Source organism: Lissotriton helveticus, chromosome 6, assembly GCF_964261635.1.
Source record: "Lissotriton helveticus chromosome 6, aLisHel1.1, whole genome shotgun sequence".
Lineage (NCBI taxonomy): Eukaryota > Metazoa > Chordata > Amphibia > Caudata > Salamandridae > Lissotriton > Lissotriton helveticus.
The window spans coordinates 1,664,315,317-1,664,339,289 of record NC_136067.1 but is presented as its reverse complement, the minus strand read 5'-3'; positions in this window follow the sequence as shown (position 1 = coordinate 1,664,339,289).

The window sequence follows — 23,973 nt, the reverse complement described above, 5'->3', positions numbered from 1 at the left end:
CCCAGGGCTCATGTGGTCTGTCTTCCTTCCTCACTGCGCTCTGTCTCTTCAGGGAGCGCTATTTACAGGCCTGGCCTGCCTGTATTTTCTGGTCCCTCGGTCGCAGCCTAATCCCTTGGTCCTATCTAGCTCATTAGGGCTGCCCACGCCCTACTCTGGGATACTGCTCCAGACTTCCTGCTCCCTGAGCGCACACTGCCGGCCATCGCGAGCCCATGCAGGTCCTGCCTTCACCTCGATAAGCTGCCTTAGGCTGTTACTTTTCTCAGCGCCTCCAGGAGGGTCCCTCAGCCCGGGCCATCGTATTATTGTAGGGCCCCGCTCACCTTCTCTTTGTGAGACGTGGCCCTTCACTATGCTGTCTGGTCTCACACATCCCTGGATTCAGGCCACCAGCATCTCTGGGCTTCCAAGGCCTTTTCCCTTTCGCCACCACCTCTGTGGGCCTGTCCAGCCCAGTCTTTTGCTCCACCAGACAAGGCCTCATCAATTGGCCCACTCCTCACTTATTAGGGCTCCCGCACCATGCTCAGGGCTACTGCCCCAATCTATCTTTTCTCAGGGCCCCAGGGCTGGCAGTCCCGAGCCCATTCGGGCCCCAGCTCTGCGTAGCTGTGCTGGCAGCAAGTCTGTACTGTTGAAACACGATTAGGATCACTCCCACATTCACTGTTTTTGGCTTGGTCCATCAGTCCACTATCCGGCCTCACCCGTCCCCGAAGTTAGCCAGCTAGCGTCCCCCGGCTCGTGGAGTCTGTTTCTTTCCTCTGTAGGGGGGACTGGACTACTGGCCGGCTCAGGCAACTTCCTCCATACTCCCAGACACATCCTTGTTGCTCGACTCGCTCATCCTTGTCAGGGCTGCCCACGCTATTTTCGGGTTTCCTGTCCAAGTGTGTCTTTACCCAGACCTCTGTGGCCTGCCTTTGCGAGCCCGCACGGGCTCTGACTCAATGTTGCTGCAATGGGCTCAGGCCATTACGGTTGGAAGCCCAGCATTGCAGGAGCGGGGGGCGTAATCATCCAGGGTCCGTGGCGCGCATCCGTGACGCCCCCCGGCCAAGACTGCTGCAGGATCATAATCAGGGAATGCCGGTGATAACTCTTTGCTCCTCCGGGTCTGCTACACGCGGCTGTAGAGCTGGGGCTCAGGTGAAGGAGCAGAGCGGTGAGCAGGGACGTCCTACTCGGCCGCCATCTTTGCTACGCCCCCCACAGGCATTGCTTTAGAACAGAGGGAGCTGCTAACATGCAGCTCCCTCTGCCCAAAAGCGATTCTGCTCCGCTTCATGGAAGCGAAAGATTTTTCCAGCTCTCGCTTCCATGAACCGGAGCAGGGTTTGCTATGGCTTGGCGGCAACAGTGCTCTTGCCAAGCCATAGCAAACTGCAATGTCTCGGGGTCGGCACCCCGGGACTTTGCTGGAGCTGGGCCTGGGGTGTGGTGGTCCCAATGGCCCATGAAGGACTCCCATCTTCTCGGTTCAACTAAGTCACAAGATGGCTGCCAACACTTCCTGGTTTGAAGTGTTAGCAGCCAATCAGATCTTAGGCACGAGATCATGGAGGGTTTGTTGATCCACTACAGCCACAGTTGTATATTTGAGAAATCTTCACTTTTCTCAGTAACTTATGAACGGATTTACATCATTTATCAAAAAGAGTGCTTTCTGGACCAAGAGCTATCTTTTTGCCAAATTTGGTGTAATTCCGTTCAACTGTCCGGGCTATAGCCGTGTCTAAATTTTCCAATGGAAATTAAGTTGGAGAAAAAGCATTTTGGGTTCCACCCTTTTTCTCGGCCCCCACTGTATGGATCACCACAGCAGCTGAAGTGAGTGGTGTATTAGTTTTGATAATTTCGCGAAGATTTGTCAAACTATGCCAAAGATATTGGCAAATGAAAAAACTCTCATCCTATGGAAATTAGGTCCTAACTATAACTACCTACTGGCGACCGAAAGTAGGTAATATATATCCATCAGATGATAAGCATGTAATATGCTATTTATTATGATTGTTAAATGTTGAATATGGGGTGGGAACATTACTCACCAAAATCGATATGACATCTTGACAGACACAATGTGTTTTGGTTCAAAAAGCCTTGTTCATGTGAAAAATACCTAATGAGCAGAAATGCATTGTCTCTGCCGTATCTTGGGGAGATTATGTGGTAGGGCCAGAGTTGTCGACTTTTGAACTGAGGACCCAGGTTTCAGTTCCAGTGTCTGCTCAACAGTTTGGGTTTCAGGGCAAATCACTTCATCTCCCTGTGCCTAAAAAGAAAAATGTGACCTGTATTATAACTGGTTCAAATATAAAGCGTTCCAAAACATTTTTTTGAGTTTGTGCTATCCAAAACTGCAAAAATATTAATCAGTGTTGATGTCAATAAACATCTTTTAACTGCACTAACTCCTGGATTGTCGGTGCCTGGTCTTTTGTGGAACTCTCAGGCATGTTGTATATAGATAGATAGATAGATAGATAGATAGATAGATAGATAGATAGATAGATAGATAGATAGATAGATAGATAGATAGATAGATAGATAGATAGATGGATTGATAGATAGATAGATAGATAATTGAACATGATGTGCTAACAGTAATTGTGACATTTCTCAGTTGAACATGATTTACAAACAGTAATTGGGATGTTTCACAGTAAGATACTCCAGGTCACATCTTGGAGGCAATGATTTATCAGATATACTTACGTACGCCTGTGCAAGAAATGTTGTGGGTGAAACTAATTTGCCACCATTTTTTCACAGAATTTTGAGGAATTTCACTATTTTCCTCACCTTTAGGCAAACCAGAGAACTACTGTGAATCGTCCCAAAACACCACAAAACCGAGAATGACAAATCGAATAGGTTCAGGTAAATGGAAACAAGCAGTTTGTTGCATTGTTTGCTTTTGTGTTTTATCACAAATAAATAATTAAACTAATAAATAAAACGTCTCAAACGCTTAGTTCTGACTTCCCTGCGCTTTGTTTATGAAGATCCAAAGTAAGTTATGAAGAAAAGTGCCACGAGGCAATCATAAGTAGGATATAAATTACTTGAGGCTACCTAGCTCTGCCACTCAGACACCTCCAACTCCTCGCCTCGAATATGTGGTCATCAGGAGGCAGTGAAAGGATTTGCAGGAGCTACTATGACCTCGCGGAAGGATACACAGTGGTTTCTAAACTAAAGAGATGTCATAGAAGTTGGCAATGGCTACCTGCACATGTTTGTAAAACGGTTTCCTGCACGAGTTTTATACAGCAACGGTGTGTCCCTTGTGCTTGATTAATATCAGTTTAGGCTGAAATTAACCCCAGTCTCTCTGTCATGCTCTGTGATGAATAAAGATTTACTTTGCCTCTTATTCGATATAGATTGGTTTCTGGTCAGAGCCCGAAAAAAACGGAAACGATTTTTCAATTAAAAATTAACAACTGCACCAGTTGCACCGGCCTTGCAGCAGTGCTCATAACGTTCCCAGGCCTCTCACTCAGAGTGATTTATAGAAACATTATTCCCAAATGAGATACTTTGCTTTATCATGCAAATATGTGGCTGGTGTTTAATAACAGGGCCTAGTGTGAAAAGGAAAGCGTAATTAGCTGTCAAACACCCGAGATCTATGGCCGGCACATTAACTGCAGAAATGCGCTTAGCAAAAACAAGAAACGTGATACCCAAACTTTCAAGAGCTGATCCCGGAGCGTGACCTCGGAAGTGGTGCTGCCTTGAGGGGTGAGGCCACTTCGCGGGTGGGAGAGGGGGAGGGGCGAGTAAGGAACGTATAATGCGCTAATAAATACGCCAATCCTGTCACTTTTTTTTAAACCCGGGAGTGTGGGGGTGGATATACGATCCCAGCTGTTGAGAACTACTGTACTTGCCTTTTTTTAATTAAATATTAGCAAAAGGTACGACTGCTACTCTATAGTTGCGTGTTTCCTTATTCAGAGGGGTTCCGCTGTGCGTCTTATGGCAGCAAGCCACGGACCGCAAAATTAAAATAATGCTAACTCCCCGTACTAAGTAAAGAAAACAAAGATGGCTCAGCAATTAGCGGCATTATATATGTTAGCGCTAAGTAAGTCCAGATGTTACTGCTGGTGCCCAGTACATTCTTCGCGAGCCAGCAGAAACCAGAGCCTTTGACCTCGCTACACATTAAAGTTATCTCGGATTTGTGGATGGAGGAAGCCTGTTAAACAGTGCGATCCGCAGCTGCTGCCTTCAGAGGCTGTGGTATTAGAGTGCGTGGCTGCCTCGCATACCTCTTCTGCTCTTCAGAGGCCAGCCGTGCCGGCTTTGCAAAGACAAGAACTGTCCTCTCCGTGATTCATTGACGGGCCTGTGATGCTAATTGGCAGAATGTTCATAAAAAAGGTTTTGAAGAAGGGTTAATTACAATTCATTACACGGCAACGCGCCCCCGGGCTATTGTTAAAAAATTGCAAAAGTTCCAGGGCCTTATACTTTAAGGCTCATTTCAACATGTCACGTAAAACGTGTTCATCTAAATTCCGTTCATTAGACTTTAGGCCAAATGCCCTTTATTGGGTTAATTAACATTCCCGCTTACTATATGAAGCCGTATGGGCCGCAGATTGGTAGGGCTTGGCCCAAAGCCATAAAAATGGCTACCTCTGTCCTAGGGCATGCACCTTTCAGTTCTGGGCAGGCTTGTCAGTGCACGAGTTGACATTTCCTTTAGATCAGTCTTGTCCCTTAAAGCGGGAGGGAAATCGAAGATTCCCAATTAAGATATTGATTGTGCCTGTGATGTGGTTTCTGAAATGGAAGAGGTGCTTCAAAGAGAGCCATGTAACGGCGTGGGCGCAAAAATAAAACATGCTTTGGACATTATACTGGCTTTGTGCGCTTGTAGTCCGGAAGTGATTAAGGCCTATTACTCCTTAACATCTCCACAGCAAGAGCTGGAGCGGCAACCAAACCACTCATTATGCGCCATCAAAGGCACGGAGGCATTTCATGTAAGAAAAACAAAAAACAGGTGGTTGACGAAAATGCCACTGTAACTGGATGAATTCTTCCTACCCAACTACGTGCTGAGAACAAAAGCTCAGAGCTACATTACTCTAAAAAAATTGTCCTACCTATATGAAACCAAGGTCTTGCAATGTTTAGTCTGTGTATAGTGGGTGGCGATAACGTGACTGATAAGTAGTCACCTGTGTGTCAGTTGGCTGGGCACTCAGTTCTTCAGTATGTCTATGTGGGGAGTGCTTGCTAGCCTGCAAGTGATTTGACAATGGGAGTGTTTTAGTGTTCTACTAAATTTTAGTGAAATTTATCCCGAACTTATTATTGCTTGATGAGGCTGGCTAGCGCCTTACAGATAGGTAACACGCTACATTGTGAAAGTGCTGTGAATGGAAAGGTTTATGTGCTATACAACATATTTGAGTAGTGTAATGGCCGAATCAGAGGAGCAGAGTTGTGCTCTTACCTGGTTATTCGTTGCTAATCATGAGTTTCTGCATGAGTTTGAAGATAAAGGAGTGCGAGGCAGAATGCTTAGTCCATGATGCCTGGGTAGTGTGGAGTCTGGCATGTTATTTGCTATGCAAACGGTTATGCAAATGGCCTTGCAAAATATACCTGACAAATATTGTAATCTTAGAATATTGGCATGCTCTGCTACTATTTATTTATTTATTCAAAGTTTTATATAGCGCGAACAGGATCCTTACAGATATCAGAGCGCTTCACAAAGACAGGGTAGGGGCAGTAGGAGTGAACAGAGATAATGGGAGCAATATAGTAGTCACTAACATGGTCGGATAGTAATAACATACATAAAACATATCAGCAAACAATCAGTATACAATCAAGTAAACAAATTATATAAAACGGTACAAGTCATTGATCCCACTACAGAGTTGTTCAGATACACCTTGGGTGTGTGAATGGCTTATATCAATGTCTTAGTGTAGAGAGAACACTGAGTGTGGGCATCGGGAGAGTGAATCAGAAAACCAACGTGTATCAAATATTGGTCGGTAGTAAGAGAATAGCGTAGTAGTGACACCATCATGTTGGAAGTAATAGTAGTGACACCGTCATGTTGGCAGTATAGTGTCAGAGGAAAAGGTGAGCAGTCATACAAAGCAATGCAAAGTCCCTGAACCAGCACCAATACGGTTCAGAAGATCTTAGCCAGAAGGATTGTTTTCACCTCTTTCTTGAAGAGTGCAGTGGAGGAGATCAGCCTGGTTTCAGGAGGGAGCGCATTCCAGATCCTGGGTGCCATTCCTGAGAAGGAGCGCTTGTATGTTTTCTCTTTCCGGAATCTACGAGGTTTCAGGAGTAGATTTTTTGTACTTCTATTGGTTCTCGAACCTCCTGATATGGACAACTTTTGAGCGAGGTAGTTGGGTGCATTATGGTGCACGGCCGCGTGTGTCATAACTGCAATTTTTAGCTGTATTCTGGCTTCAAAAGGCAGCCATTTTAGGGACTTTAGGTCTGGGGATATGTGCGAATGTTTTCTTGAGCCAGTAATGAGTCTCGCTGCAGCGTTCAGGGAGGCTCTTAAGGGTGCAGTTGTGGATAGCGGGAGTCCGCTGAGGGCCACAATTCCGTAGTCTATTCGAGGGATGACTAAAGCTTGTACCGCAGTTTGGAAGTCTTCAACAGGGAGGAAGGGTTTAATTTTCCTCAATGTGTTGATTTGGAAATTAGCTGCTTTTGTGGCTTTGCTCACGTGCTGCTGCATGTTGAGCTTGGCGTCGAGTGTGATGCCTAGGGATTTCGCCGAATCCACGATGGTAGGTTGCACATTGAGTGCTGATAGGTTATTGAGCCAGGTTTGGGTGGTGGAAATTTTCGCCGGGGGTGAGATGAGTAGGAACTCGGTTTTCAGAGCATTTAGTTTGAGGTGATTATCGGCCAGCCACGATTGAGTGTTAATAAGCGTGGAATTCAGATGTTTGATGTCTTCCGGAGATTGTAGCTTTAGGTAGAGTTGTGTGTCGTCGGCGTACATATGGAATTGGACATTGGAAGCTTGGAGCAAGGTGGCGAGCGGTTCCATGACGAGGTTGAACAGTGTGGGGGAGAGGGAGGATCCTTGTGGAACACCTAGATCTGCAGGCACAGGTGTAGATAGCACATTGTCGATCTTGAACTTCTGTGACCGGTTGTGAAGGAAGGACGAAAACCATTTGAGAACAGTTCCCGATAGACCCATTCTAGTGCTAAGCAGCTCCAGCAAGTTCTCATGTTTGACCGTGTCAAATGCTGACGAGAGGTCAAGAAGGATGAGGAGGCAGGACTCATTGCGATCAAGAATTTGGAGGGCGTCATCAATTATGTGTGTCATAGCTGTTTCTGTGCTATGTTTCGCTCGGAAGCCTGATTGATGAGGGTTGAGGAGGTCAAATTGGTCAATGTGTTTAGTTAGTTGTAGTTGGACACATTTTTCCAGCAGTTTGGCCAGGGTGGGGATATTGGTGATAGGTCGGTAATTGTTCAGGTCAGACGGATCAGCTGTAGGTTTCTTGAGTATAGGCGTGACTTGCCCCACCTTGAGGGAGTCCGGAATGAGGCCTTGTTGCAAGGAGCTGTTGATGATTTTGGTCCAGAGAGGGAGGAGCAAGGGAATGAAGTCTTTTACAGCATTAGCAGGTAGAGGGTCTGTGAGGTGATTAGAGGGCTTCAAGGTGCAGAGCAGTTTGTGTATTGCTTCTTCCGAGTAGGTATCGAAGTACAGCCAGGATGCCTTGTTTTTGGGTTGAGTGTAGGACATTCTGGTGTGGTTGGGGAATCGACTTACATCCATGATTAGGTCATTTCTTATGTTGTCAGTCTTTAGCTTAAAGAAAGCAGAGAAGGCTTCACAGTGAGGAGTGTCGCTTGTTGTGCTGTTTGATTGCAGGGGTTGTGTCTTTGTTTGGGTCTTGATTAGTTCGAACAGCTTTCTTGGCCTGTTTTTTGCTTGGTCCAGCTGGCGGCTGAAGAAGTCCGCTTTTGTGCGCTTTATTTTCCTGAAGTAGGCATTTCTCTTGTTCTTAAGCCTTTTGAGGTGCAGTGCTGAGGGGTCCGATCTCCAGGTGCGCTCTGCCATTCGCATAGTACGCCTGTCATCATTGAGTCTATCATCATACCAGGGGTTAGAAGTTTTTGTGGAGACTCTCTTCAGTTGCAGTGGGGCGACTTCATTGACTATTGTATTCATAGAATCAAGGTAGTGGTCCATCAGTGATTGAACATCCGAGGCACCTGATGGGGGAAGGAGGAGATTGCCGATGTGGGGAGGGAGGGTAGAGGGGTTAAGATTCTTCATGTCCCTTTTCCATGTTTTGGATTTGATTGGTTGAGCTGGGTTAGGTTTAACTTTTTCATTGATAAAGAAGGTGATAATGTGGTGATCGGACCAGTCGCAGGGTTGAATCGCCTCCAATTGTGTGGAGTTCTCTTTGGCAATGATGAGATCGAGTATCGATCCTTTGTCGTGTGTTGGTTTATCGCATATTTGGGTGAGGTCAAGCGCATTAAGGAAGGTTTTGAGACTATTCACCACTGCGTCTTTCTGATCGTTCCAGTGGAGATTGAAATCACCCAGGTAGACTTGGGTGGTCTGCCGACCAGCATTGGAGTTGATCATGTCCATGAGTTGTTGGGTGAATATGAGATTGTCACCAGGGGGGTGATAGATGAGATGTAAAGCACAAACTTGTTTGCCCTCGCTGGTGATGTCGAGGCAAAGGAGTTCACAGGAGGAGAGGGAGGGGGAGGTGACTTTAGTAACGGAGAGGTTGCTCCTAAAAATGCATGCAATTCCCCCGCCCGTCTTGTCTGAGGACCTGTCTAGCCTAATGATGTGATAGTTGGGGGGGACTAGTATGTCCATAATCGGGGTGGAGGCTTCAGTGAGCCAAGTTTCTGTTAGAATGGCTAGGTCCAGATCCCTAGCTGAGACGAGGTCAGCGATGTTGGAGGAGTGTCTCTGGGCCGATCTACAATTGAGTAGGATGCATTTGAGTTTGGGAGAGAGAAGGGTGGTCGAGCTTTCTAGTGTGAGGGGAACTTTTCTGAGGTTGTTGGGGACGGAGCCTCTGTTGTTGAGTGTTGGAAGCCTCAGAGGGTTTGTAAGAATTGTGGGTATGGGTATGTGTGTGTTGGATCTGTGTTTTACCGGGCCTGGGCCATAAGAGCGTAGGAGAGAGCATATGTCGCGGTCCGACAGTGAGGTGAGGACACGACGGGGGCGCTGGGAGTTATTGCGGGCGGGGATAGTCGGCCAACGCGGGTGACGTTGGAGGCAATGGTATGTGGGGAGGGTGCGTCATTTGTAGGGTAGAGGGCCGGTGGGAGGCACACTGGGCTGAGAGGAGAGAAGCTCTTTAATTGCGTGGACATCTTTTTTGATTTGTAGAATATCCTCTTTGACTTGTTGGAGGGTGGATAAGGACAGGTCGGGAGGTGGATTGGGGATGGAGTTGGTGGTGAGAGCCATTGGTGGCTGGTTGAGTAGTGAGCTGGAGAGGGGGAGGTGTATCGAGGGGGGGGATATGCTAGCGTTGCTGGGTGGTTCTGCGGTGCTAATGCGAGGGATGACATTCTTTGTGTGGGCGTGTTTGTGGGCGAGGGGTGTGGGTGACGTAGGCGGTGAAGGTGGTGTGTGGGAGGTATAGGTGGTGCCGTCAGTGAGAGACGGTTCTGGTGAGTAGAAGAGTGAGTGAAGGCTGAGTATAGTGGGGGAGACAGGAGGGTAGTGAGGGCTGAAAATAGGAGGTAGGAGAGAAGGGGATGCAAAGGTAGAGGGGACGGTGTGTCCTGTATGTTTTGTTGGGAGGGTTAGAGTGTCGTGGGTGGGAGTGGGTAGGGTGCTGGGGAGGGAGAGGTGTCCACTGTGGGGGGGATGGGAGGGGGGGTGGATAAGCTCCGAATGGTGGCGTGATCCGGTGGTGGCGTGTTGTGGGTGAGAGTTGTGAGAGTTGTTATGTCAGGTGAGAGAGTGTCGTGTGTGAGAGTGGGGAGGGAGCCGGGGAGGGAGAGGGGTCTGCCGTGGGAGGGATGGGAGGGGGGGGTGGATGCACTCCGAGCGGTGGTGTGTTCAGATGGTGGTGTGTTGTGGGTGGGGGTTGATATGTCAGGGGGGGGAGGCGTGGGGGGGGTGTGAGTGGGGGTAGAAGGGGTCAAGTTAGTGGGGTGGCTAGTAAAGGAGGTGGCGACATTAGTGACTGTTCTTGGGTAGTGTGCGGCGTTAACAGCCGGTGGGCCATTTACTGGGGAGTTGGGGGTAGAGGTGTTGTAGGTGGGGGCTGCGACGTCAGGGGTGATAGTGCTGGTGGAGTTCTGGGTGTGGGTCCGCAGCTTAGAGAGTTGCTCTTTGAACTTGGGGAACAGGTTGTCTAATAGTTCCAGGTTTTTGTCCGTGGATTGAATTAGGACAATCCCGTTATTGTAGATAGTAATGGTAGCCCTGCTAGGGAAGAGGTGGGAAGGTGTGATAGAGAGAGTTAGGCCATGTGCTGTTTTCCTGGAGGAGGAGACGGTGAGTAGGGTTAGGAACACTTTTCTCCATTGGGTTCTGCGTGAGGTGTGGAAGATGAGATCAGTATTCAGGGCTCCATTGCCCTGTGAGAAGTAGGTGTCGGCGAATGGTGTGTCAGGGTGCGACCTCAGGAAATTATGTTTAAAACGTTTAGTGGCTTTTTTGGTGAGGGTGGAGGGGTAGTTAATTCTAAACGTGTGCTTGCCGTTGCGTTCCATATTAGAGAGGCTGTGATGTTGAGTGTGGGAGATAGAACGACAATAACAACTGTCAACCGTTGGCAGAGGGGTGACACTAGTAAATTGCCAAAAGTATGAGAGGTTGGGGTCAGTGCATCCAAGAACAATCAGTGCGAAGGTGCAACTTACAAAAAGTATCCTATATGCGAGGTAGCAGTCAGCTTACACTATGTAACAAGAGATGGGAGGGAGTCCCGGGTAGGTGGAATCACATTTACCCATCAGAGTGTACGAGGTAGCAGCGGTGTAAACTAGGTGTAGATGTGGAGAGTGGCTGAGTGCAGCTTACCTGAGTAGACGAGGTGGATGAGGTAGTAGTAATCAATGAGGTAGAAGCAATCGATGCACCATCGCGAGGTAGCTGATATCGAAGAACCAAATAAATGGGTAGCGAACATTGAATGATAGGGAAAAGTGAAATGAGTGCAGTCTGCGCAGAATGTATAGAATACTCGTAGAGGTATAAAACTGCAATATAGGGCGGTCACCTAATCACACATAAATACATATACAATACAAATAAAAATACTAATATTCTACGAGCAGAGTGTAGGTGCAGATAGAGGCTGCTTGAGTCATAAGTGACACTAGTGAGCATCCAGAAGAGATATATGGGTAGCGATCGGTGTATTACCTGTGAAAACACAGAGTCATAGGTGCCCGGTATAAGAATTCTACAAAGTACCGGTAGGGGTGTAATGCGATAGGAGGCAGAACTTAATCCCGCCTATATGTGGTAATAGTCTGTGGAATTACAGGTGAGGATAAAGAGGCCAGGGTACAGGGTACCAGAAAGTTCTACAAAATACAGGTAGGAATACAGTGCTGCGATAAGAGGCAGGTACTTAAACACACATATATGAGGTAGTAGTACACACATATATGAGGTAGTAGTTACTATGCTAGTTATAACCGTTTTTTGCAGATAATCTCTTAATTAGTGGCACACACAAACTTCGATATAAGTTTATATATGAACTCTGTCCTCTTCCTCTTAGTAGAGTCATTTGGGTGATGCAATAGTGGGTGCAACCAAAGCCATTGGATATACAGTAAGCTGTCTGTCTTGTTTCCAGGAGCAAGGTGCATTTCACTTGGATGTATGCCCACCCATATCTGTTCAGTGGTTGCTAGAAGCAAGGTACATTTCACTTGGATGTGTGCCCACCGATTTCTGTTCAGTGGTTGGCAGAAGCAAGGTGCATTTCACCTGGATGTGTGCTCATCCATATCTGTTCAGTGGTTGCTAGAAGCAAGGTACATTTCACTTGGATGTGTGCCCACCCATATTTGTTCAGTGGTTGACAGAAGAAAGGTGCATTTCAGTTGGATGTGTGCCCACCCATTTCTGTTCAGTGGTTGCCAGAAGCAAGGTGCATTTCACTTGGATGTGTGCCCACCCATTTCTGTTCAGTGGTTGCCAGAAGCAAGGTGCATTTCACTTGGATGTGTGCCCACCCATTTCTGTTCAGTGGTTGCCAGAAGCAAGGTGCATTTCACTTGGATGTGTGCCCACCCATATCTGTTCAGTGGTTGCCTTCAGGAGAGACCAGATCAGAGCCAGTCTGTAAAATAGCTTGGTCATGTTTAGGAGCGTTCACAAATGCATAGGTGATATTGAAGTCCAAAAGATGTTATGTATCATCAGAGAGGCATAGCTTTGTCTGGACATAATGGAGCACCCAGTATAAGTCAAAGCAATATCCTTTCAGGCTGAGTGCCCCATGTATTATGCAGAAAAGGAAGCAGGGGTTTAGGCGGGGATCAGCTTCCTCATATGGAGTAGTCTACAACACCACCAACAGTCTAAAACTGTTCACCTTAAATGTTAGTCTTTCTTGTTTGTGGACAAAGATATACTCTCTAACAAGCTCTAATAAGAGTGAAACGTGCATCAGGGGATGGTTTTAAACATTTCAGGTAGGCAGTATTTTACCATTCCGAAAGTGTAATATTTTGCCTAGAGTGGTAAAAGGCTCTTGTCATGTTTTTTATCTAGGTGTGCATGACAATAGCTTATCGTAAAACTCTGCTAGAAAAACAGATATTTGAGTTGAGCAGTTTTATAGTGTTGGTTGTGTTGTAGAGTGCTGCTCATGAAGGAGCTGCACTCTGCCTAAAATATGGAAACTTCCCAGGGTTCTCTCCTTTTTTTCCTCATAATTTATGTGACACTCTAAGCCTGGAAGGGTAATGCATCACAATGCATGAGCATAAAAAATGAACATAACACATCCAGTGTGGAATAGTTTTATTTTATCATTCAAAGATGACCGCCCAGTGTGTGCATGTATGCCCATGCACATTAAAGCACACTCAAATATGCATCACAACAAATACATTGTGGCTCACTAGTGTTTTTTGTGTGGCTTTTTGTACTATCTACATTGGCACTCTAGCACCGATACACATTAGTATTGGCAAAGCATAGAGGTAAGCATTCACGTTTTAGAGCTAAGATCTATTGACTTTACCACTGCTTGTTTTTTCTTATAGCACTGTGTGACTTATAAACACATGTTTCAGTTTTTATTAGTACACTGTTTATATACTCTAATGGAAGGTCTCTGGACACATTCTGGTTCGCTGTGTACAAACTGGGGGATGGACCACAATTAATTTTTGACTGGCTTTGGTACATGTCCATGGTAATAAGGTAGTGCTTGGTGCAAATTACTTTTACTACTGTATTATGAAAGCAGATTTGTAGTTGGGGTCTCGTGTGTCAAACATTTTTATGCATATATGAAGTATTGCAATTTTCTCTGCTCATAAGGTGTTGTGTTATTTTGTTCTATTGCGAATTTGTGCTACATTATTGGTTTGGATTGTTGTGTTGCACTATGGATGTTATGTTGCATTTCAATTGTCAATGTTTTGTTCTGCCTGTGTTGGAAATAGCCCTTTTTGCAGGGTTATACCTCAACTTTTTGCTTTTTCCTCCTATTTTTTCCTGACATGTGTGTTGGTTTTAGGATTCTGGGCACTTTACCACTGCCAATCTGTGCTAAAGTGCATATGCTCTCTGTGTAAACTGTATTATGGATTGGTGTTTCCATGATTGGCTAATTTGATTTATGTGTCAGTCCCTAGTAAAGTGCACTGCGAGTGCCAGGGCCTATAAATCAAACGCTGTTGGTGGGCTGCAGCACTGGATTGTGCCACCCACGCAAACAGCCCGTAAAGTGTAACTCTGTCCTGCCATTGCAGAGCCTGTGCGCAGCATGGGGCTGCCATGTCGACTTGGCAAGTACACACACTTGCAAGTCCCTAAACCTTCCCTTTTCTACATGTGAGTCACCCCTCGGGTAGGCCCATGGTACCTCCATGGGCAGGGTGCGTTGTAGGTAAAAGGCAAGACATGCCCTGGTGTGTGTGGCATGTCCTGGTAGTGAATTACAGCCTACTTCGTTTTTCACTATTGCAAGGCTACCTGTTCTCAATAGGCCAGGTATGGCAGTTTGATCATTACATCCTATGGTCCTAACTGACTCAGGGAACACGGTAGAAATTCGAGTTTAATATGCCTGAACTCAGAATTGTAAAGTACATCGTTTAGTGAAGTTGGTTTTAACATTCAGGGTTTGAAAATGCCACTTTAAGAAAGCCAACATTTTCTGACCTAACCACCCAGTTTGCCTCTGCGAGCATGTGTATTTGCTGTCTGGTTTGTGAGTGACAGGGCTGGGGGAGACAGGGTGAATAAGCACATCTACACCTAGATGGGTGGGAGGAGTAGCGCCAAGGTCTGAATAGGGCTGAGATCACCTTCCACAATGCTGGCCTCCTGTTAAGAAGTCTCAGGGACTGCAAAGACTTCACCACCCTCTGGGTACTGCCTCTAGAACCGTTGTTTCAGTTGCCACAGGGGAAAGGGAACCGCGACCGACTCTGTCATCCGACTCCGACACTGGCCTTGTGTCCTGAAGGCACAGTAACGAAGCAACATCTCGCCCTGCACCGCCCGCCTCGATCTCACCGCGCCATCCTAGACGATCGCCACCGAGTCGTTGCTCGCACCGCATCGAGGGGCACCGCACCCTGCATCGCCTCGCTTCACTTTGCTGGCCTGGGCTCACCGACACGGTCACTGCTAGCTCGACATCTGTGACTGCATCGTCACCTACAGCTGTCCGACTCGGCCAGCACTGATTCCCGCCAACCAGCTCTGTCGCTGCATTGCAACTTTCCAGCACCGCATCGAGCCCCCTCTCGCCCTGCACCGCCCGCCTTGGTCTCACTGATGCCGTCTGGACAATCGTCACCGAGCCACTGCTCGCACCGCATGTAGGGACACCGCACCGTCCACCGCTTCTACTTTGCACCGTAACCGCGACGGACGCCACGACTGGCTCTGTCACCTGCATCGCAACTTGCCAGCACCGCATCGAGCACCGACTCGCCCTGCACTGCCCACCTTGGTCTCACCGATGCCGTCTGGATGATCGTCACCGAGCCGCTGCTCGCACCTCATCGAGGAACACCGCACCGTGCACCGCTGCCACTTTGGATTGCAACTGCGACGGATGCCAAGACAGACTCGCACCGCCGTGTGAGTCACACTAAGAAAGGTACTGTTAACCAGTCTGACCCACTGTCACTAGCCTGTACCGACGCGGTCAGCTAGAATTGTGAGACTGTTGTTTTCAGCATCGCGGTAGGCTTGGACGGAGCTACAGACTCGTACGAACTGTGTTTTCAACGTAACTTTGCAATTTAAAGACATTTTGCAACACAACTATTTTTAAAGTACTGTACTGTGGATATTTATCGTATTTGGGTCTTGTTTGACAATATAAAAACATTTGATACTTTTCTAAACTCGTGTGGTGTCCGTTTGTAGTGCTTACACTGTATTACTGTTGGTTATGTGCAAATACGTTACACACTGCCTCTGAGATAAGCCTGACTGCTCATGCCAAGCTACCAAGGGGGTGAGCAGGGGTTATTTTCGGAGTGTAACTCACTTATCCTGACTAGAGTGCTGGTTTCTGCCTGGCTTTGGTGCAAACCTTAGCCAACCAGAAATCCCGGGTCTAACAGCCCGGTTTTGTTTTATTTGTGTTGTTACTTATAATATGGTGTTGTTTACTGTTTAATTAGAGATGCCAACAAATTCTGTCAGATTTCAAGAGAAAAGCAGCATATGCGGTTAAGGAATTAAAATAGCCCTACTCCAGCTTTTCAACGAATAAATGAACCAGCCAGCTGAAAATACTGACAGAAACCAGTACTAAATTAATACTTACAGTTTAGCCCTACTCCTGCTCTTCAACTATTCAATAAACCAGTCAGCCGAAAATCATGGCAGAGGTCTGTTGTAAATGTAGTTGAGCTTATATAGCGCACAGCTACCCGCAGTGGGTTTCCCGGCGCTTGCTTAGGGAACCCTTCCTGGTATTCCCCTGTGAGATAGCAGGGTATCCACAAGGTGAAAGTCAGGCATCCCGCCGCGAGGGGCCGTTGTGGAGATTAAGCAAGCTATTGCCCAGAGTCGCAGAGTGTGAACCCGTGAGTCGAGGAGGCACCGGGGTGAGAATTATCGAGTCCGTGGAATTTTTAGTCCAAGACCCCGCCGAGGCAGGGAATTGAACCCTGGTCCAGGACTGATCTCAGCTTCCGAGTCTGCTGCCTCTAACCCCTGAGCCACACTTCTCCACTTCTCCACGTCTCTGTTATAAATTATCACTTACAGTTACAGGTTCCAGCTTCTGTTGGGCCATGGGGTTTGGACCCCAATAATATTTTGAAACCCAACCATGGGTTTGGGCAGGCGGGTGGTTTCCCCCTGCCCACCTGCCAGACCTTCATCTGTGTGATAAGTCTCCTGTATGATTATTGGATACTTTGCTGCAAGATTGGACTAAAACGGTGCTGTGAACAAATTAGTATTGCTACATAGGGAGGAAGCGGCGGGTAGACTCCCCAGTTGGTTTTGTTTCCCTACAATGGGTTACAAGGATTGGGGCAAAAAGGAACTCTGCATTGTTGGGGGGTGGGCAATTTTAGCCCACTATGCAGGGAAGCAGGGAGGGGGAGAGGGGTTTTACCTTAGGTTTACTATACATGTTTGTTTTTAGTGTGCGTGTTGATGGCAGCGATAGCAAGTTGTAACAATTGCAGAATCTAGTTGTGCAAAGTAGATCATTCCAAACCCCACTTAGATCCAGAGCTAAAGCCACAAACGTCTCCCACTATCTCATGTGGTCAGAGAGGCTAGAAATCCTCCATGGGGTTTGGGTCCTCATCCCAGTTGGCGAACCACCCATTGATGATCCCTAATGGACACTAAACAATTGCCACTTCATTTTAAAATCCTCTACTGGAATGTAAATGCCCTAGGGGACAAAATTAAATGAGGAGTAGTAGTACAGTATTTGAAACAACACTCTCCTGATGTGGTCCTTTTCCAGGAAACGCTCCTACAACAGATAACCTATTGCGTATTAAAAAGATGGAGTTACAAATTGGTGGCTCATACAGGTTATACACGAGGCTCCAGGGGAGTGGATATCCTTCTCCGCAATTGCTTTCCATTCAGTGTGCAGGACGTTACCCCACTTTGTGGCACTCTCTGGACACTGGGAGGGCCGTTTGTTTAATATAATTTCACTTTATATTCGCATGAGGACTCATGCTTTGGCATTCACAGACCTAGGCTGTTTTCTTATCCACCTTCCAGGGATGGGAGTCATTGCTTGGAGGCGATTGCAATGCAGACCTTTGTGAAGAGATGGACCATTGACCTCTGCACCAATGAGAATCCCCTGGTAAGGCCCTGACTGATTTCAGCCCGGCATTGGCCCTGGTGGATGTATGGTGGGCCCTCAATCCTATTGCCCTTCAATATACCTTCCAGTCAGGTGCACATGAGAGTTTGTCCCAAATAGATTACATGTTTTGTCTAGCCGATCAGCCGCGAGCTTTTGGCGACATAAAGCATCTAGCGCAAGGGCTCTCTGACCATTCCCCAGTTTGTGCAGCATACAGTCGAAGAGCCCCAGTTGAGGGATGAGTGATAACATTTAATCCCTGGTATGTTAAAGTGCTGCTGATATGGACTGTCCTCCAGGTGGCCACTGACCACTAATTTGAAGAAAACAAAGGTACAGTAATTTTGAGCCGAGAAGTGTGGAAGGCCTGTAAGGTGGTGATAAGGGGGCAGGGTATCTCTTTAATCATGTGTCATAAAAAAGGAAGCAAGAGCAAGGTTAGAAACCCTGGAGCATGAGATTCAAGACTTAGAGGCTGAAATAACATCAGTTGACCAGGCAGAAGTGCAACACCACTTAGCCATCAAACGCAAGGACTACAAAGATATTGTGGAAGAGGCGGCCACGGCTAGACATCAGGCAACCCAACATCGCCTATACGAAGTGCGAGATAAAGCGGGCAAGCTCCTGGCATGGCTAGATAGGAGAGAAGCAGCGTTGTTCCAGGTGCTCATGGAGGGAAGGGTACGGGTAAGAGATAGACAGGGGATAGCAGACACCTTTGCGGCCTATTACTTGAAGCTGTACTCCTCGTCTGCGATGACTACATTAGACGAAGCAGGACACTTGCTGTCCACCCTTAATGTACCACGTCTTACACTGATTGGCCGGTACTGCCTCAAACAAGATTTCATGGATACTGAGGTCATACAGGCAATCCGGTCATTGAATCCTGGGAAAGCAATGGACCCAAACTGCCTCACCATTGAATTATGCAAGCTAATGGCAGCCAAAGTTGCCCCCTTCTTGGTGAGTATGTTTCAGGAGAGTGACGAAGTTGGAAAATTACCAGCAGACCAAAGGCTCGCTAAGATTGTAGTTCCACGGGAAACAACCTTTACAAAGTAACCATTACATCGCACTACACTTACAGCACAGGCATTACATCGCAACATCCTTTACAACGCATGACACTACAACGCATGTCACTACAACACAGGCATTTCAATGCATACCATTACAACGCATGACACTACATCGCATGTCACTACAACACAGGCATTTCAACGCATACCATTACAACGCATACCATTGGAGTTAGAACAGTAATTTTTAACCCCTAAACTATCCAACACTTACCTTACTGTTGCACCCCTTGGAGTTAGAATAGTAATTTTTACCCCTATACTATCCAATACTTACCGTACATGCAATGTAATGGTATGCGATGTAATGGAATGCGTTGTAAAGGTAGTTTTTTTAAATGCGATGTAGTGTCATGCGATGTAATGGAATGCATTGTAGTGGATGTTGCGATGTAAAAACTGCATTGTAAATGTATGCATTGTAACATCATACATTCTAGTTCCACACAAGGCGGATAACCGCCCGATCTCTGTACATTCTACAGACTGATCTTCCAACTAAATGCGGACGTCTAGATCTTAGCCAAATTGCTAGCAACCCAATTGGCCCAGGTAATAGGCATATTGATCCATTCCAACCTATCTGGCTTTATACCAGGCAGAAACACCGCACTCAATATGAGGTGCCTACACAGGGTGTTGGGGCGAGCAGCTCTCATCCAGGGGGACATGGTGGAGGTATATTTCAATGCTCAGATGGCCCTCAACACAATAGAGTGGACGTTTATGTTCACAGGCCTCGAGATACAGGGGTTTTGGACAGAAGTTTTTATTTTGGATTCAGATATTATAGACAGACCCTCTGGCACAATTGATGGTAAATGGCGGCAGATCAGCGATCTTCCAGCTCCAACAGGGCATGTGACAGGGCTGCCCCCTTTCCCTGCTGATTTTTGCCCTAGTGCTTTAATCATTGGCAGTTTGGATATGGGAGACCCATTAATCAGAGGGCTGAGATGGTCCGCAGATTGGGAAGACAATCTCCCTTTATTCAGACAACATCCTCCTCTATGTGGCCAGCCTGTGTACCACACTACATAGAATACTCCATATATTCGATCTATACAGGAAATATTCGATGTACACTATATACTGGGATAAATCTCTGGTATATGTACTCCATTGAAATGACATACGATGCCCTCGAACTTCCACAGCATGGGTGGTGATGTAGGGGTTTAGATATTTGAGTATTTATATTATAAGCTTCCCAACTGTCTTGCATGAACGTAATTTAGAGCCCTCATTGAGATGCCTTTGGGTGGATGTCCAACACTGGAGATCCATGCCCCTGTTCCTGTTAGGGAAAGCAGCACTGTACAAAATGATGGCATTGCCTCGTTTCTTATATATCCTCCAGAGCACACCATATTTGGTCCCACCCTTTCCAGGCAATTGAGGCCGTGGTGTGAACGCTCCTCTAGGATGGGTGCCCCTAGAATATCCTTACAAAAATGGACACAGAGCTGGTATGATAGTGGAATAGCACTCCCACACCTCCAGTACTACTACTGGGCAGCCCAGCTGAAAGTTGTGAATCACTGGGTCCTTCTCCCACAGGATGAACCAGCATATAGAATGGACTGGCGAAATATGCATATGGGGGGATACCTCAGATCAATCTATGGGGTAAACACAATATATTATCACTTACCCCAACTTCATTGTTGGTCAAAATCTGGCAAAATACAATGGCAGTGCTGGAATGGTGAGGCAGGATCACACAGGCTACACCGTTGTGGGACACGGCATGGTTGAGCCTCCTGGCTGACCATCAAGGCTTTGATAAATGGGACTTTATAGGCCTATCACATGTGAGAGATCTGTAGACAAAGTAGAGGGGTTGGGGGGTGAAGTCCTTCGGTGATCTACAAAGGGAATATCATTTGGCATCCTCAGAGACATTTTGCTACCTCCAGATTAGGCATCCGTTTGGGGGGCAATACCAAAAGTGGAGGACCTCCCAGTATCCTCTCCGTTAGAGGAAAAGTTGCTAGTTGATTTCTTGCAAAAAAAAGCAATCTCTTTAACCTATCACACAATCCTAAATAATTCTCCTGACATCCTGGTGATGCTTTGCTGGAAGTGGGAGGAGTATGTGGGATAATTGGAGGACAATGAGTGGTAGGAAGCAAGGGCATCCCCCAAAAGAGGATGATATCTGTTCCCGTGTCAGATTAGTGCAACTTAAGATACTGTATAGGACTTATTACACATGCCCACATTGGTCAAGATGGACATGCCTGAGTCGTTGCTGTTCCCTAAGGGGTGTGGTCAGGAAGGCGAATTTTTCCACATGCTGTGGGACTGCCCAGTACTCCAGGTGTTCTGAACTGCAGTGATATCCTGTATAGTGGCACTATGTAAAGAGTTTATAACAGCCTCACCTAAGTGGTACCTATTGAATATATGGTAGGCAACAGGCTTGACCGCTGAAAATCAGCTCTGGGTTACACTTGGCCTGATCGGGGGCAAACATAATATTGCTGGAGAGCTGAACCTGCCCCAACGTTAAGGGACTGGAAGGCAGACATAGACAGGTGCATGCAGGTGGAAAGGCTGGTGTATGAGAGCAGAGGGTGCCCACAAAAAAAGACAAAGATCTGAGGGAGATGGATTGAAAGCAGGGGAATGCTGTGTGCACCTGTTAGCAGAACAAATCAGTTGAAATTGGAATGAGTGCGGTTGTGTGGCACATCCTGCCACTGTGAAATTACTGAAAGGGTCTGGCAAACCAGAATGTAAAAGAAATTTAAAAGATCCGACTACTGATATACTATACCTTACCATTTTACATGCTGGAATAACTGCCAAGGCTGTACTGTGTTTATTTATTGCAATAAAAAGAGATTTTAAAAAACCTGATTCAAATATTAATTAATCATAAAAAAATTCAATGAATTACAAAATAAATATCAAATGTTCATGGAAGTTCTGCTTTCAATAAATGAAAAAGTGTCTAGCCACTGATTAGAGGACGTCCTTCTTCTGTATGGCCCTTTCGTGTTCCAGGATCTCCTTTTTGAGTGGTGCTTCCATTGTACCACTTTACACATGGATATACAAGAACATTGATCACATAATCTGAAGTACTTTGTTAGATACTTGATAACACATCTTCTTCCGCGAAAAGTCATCCAGTAGTCTCTTACAGCATTACTGAGCTGCACACCTTCCATTTTTTACATCTGAAGAAACCAGTGCTTTTATTTCTAGGTATTCTCTACTTACAGTATAGTTCTTAAGATTTCCAGTAGGGATGCACATTTGCCAAAAGTCACCTGTGGGTAGTCAGAAATCATACTAGATAATATTTAGTCAGTTCTGACACGTGGGCAGTGCTTACTGAGTATCTGTTTCACTTTTATAGCCCCATGAATATCGGAAGTGATAAATCTAATCTGAGCATCCACATCTTTCTTGCCCTTCACTTGGGTCAAAAGTGTCGCTCTGTCAACCTTTCTCACATGCTCAACTGCCATTTTCGATATGGACTTGGATTATCCTCTCTGTCCAAATATAGCTATCATAATCTTTTGTTCATTAAGGAAGACCTCTTCCATGCTGCAGTGTCTTTGAGCTCGAATGAGTTCTCCGAATTGAATGCTTTGAATCAAATTAAGTGGAGCTAGCTTCTGGCATGCAATACACTATTACCAACTGAGGAGTTTCTAAACAAGCTGGTCTTGAGCTTATCAGCAAACACCTCTACTCGTATGTACAGAAACTCAGTGCTCACATTACTGATAGTACCAGTAAACTGCAGATTCCAATCATTATGGTTCAATTTCTCAACAATTCTCTCTGCCTCACATATAAACCTTTTCCATATTGCAAAAATTTCATCAAAGATATCATCAATGAATCTCACCAGAAGGTGACATTCTCCATGAAGGTGCTGTCAGCTCCAAGGACTTGCTCCTTCCACCAGTCCATGAAAAGGTTGGGATAGCTAGGGTGTATCGTATCAGGCCCTCATTGTTGCACCTTGAAGTTGCTGGTACAGCTGGTCTTCAAACAGAATCTAGTAATTGAGTAAACAAAATTGCAGTGGCGGCTCCCCCTTTGGGGTGTGGGGGCGTTGCCCCACTGCTTTCTCACAGTGCGAGAAGGCAGAAACATAAATGGTAATAACTTACATTTTATGTTTCTGCCGTCTCGTATGGCGAGCAAGAAGAAGTGCCTGGTTGGGGGTGGGTGGTCCTGCTCGAGGGAAGAGGGGGAGTGGCTTACTGACTGTTTGGTCGGCCCTCGGGCAGACCAAACAGTCAGTATGCAAAACAGTGGGCAAGCCACTCCCCCTGCCCTCGAGCAGGACCGCCCACTCTCCCTTTTTAGGTCGAAGGCCTAAAAGGCTGCGCTTGCGCAGTCTTAGGCCGGAGATTTAATGACTCTTAGTAGCGCAGAAGGTCCCGCCTCCCTGCCCTGTCTCTCCTTCATTGGCTGGCTTCCTAAAAGGAGGCCAGCCATTGTAGGAGAGAGCCGTCACTCCGATTTAGCCCCGTCTTTCTCGGATTTGGGGGCGTCATTTTTGCTGTTCTTTAGACAGTGACGTCATCCGTCACTCAGAACAGCAAAACCACGCCCCCAATCCGAAAAAGACTGAAGCTTGCGGACGCCATTTTTTTTTTCCTACGACGAGCTGCAGGACTCCCTTCCTCCTCACCTGTGCTGCCGGGCTCTATTCCGCCTTGTACCCGTGTTCCCACGCTGCTCTCTCCCTCCTGGACTCCCCCTCCGTCTCTCCCTCCTTCAGGCAGAATGGGCCGATTTAGGTCGTTGGTCGTGCCCAGGGATATTATAATGAGGTGAGCCTTTTTTCCCCTGCGGGCCCACTTCCCCCATTGCGGGAGTGGTGCCTGGGCCGGGCTGCCTGCATTTGCGGGCCGCTGTTGCTGGGGGGCACGTATGTTTTCAGTTAACTTGCTTTTGGTCCTTATTTAGTGGGTAAATTGGGGCTGGGCACGGTGTTGGGCCTTCCCCCCCCTCCCGGGGGTTTCTCGGGTTTTCTCTCATTATTTTCGGGGGCTTGGTATCTGTATTGGGGGGGAATGCCGGGTTTGTGTTTTCGCTGCCGGGACTTGGGGCAGGGCTTGTTCTTTTAAACGTTTCTTGTTTTATTATCCTATTCTGTCGGACGTCGGGAAGCCGCCCCCAACGCCATTGAGCCGAAGCAAATCGGTACGCGATTCAGGTTTGAAACGCTTCTCCCGATCGGCTGACTCGATAGAGTTGGCTTTTTTAGACGAGCCTGCGCGTGAGTGTACGCCTTTTATTAATACCGGCTCACATCGGTAACTTTCTACCACACGCCTGTTAAACGAGTGCATGTAACTTACTGT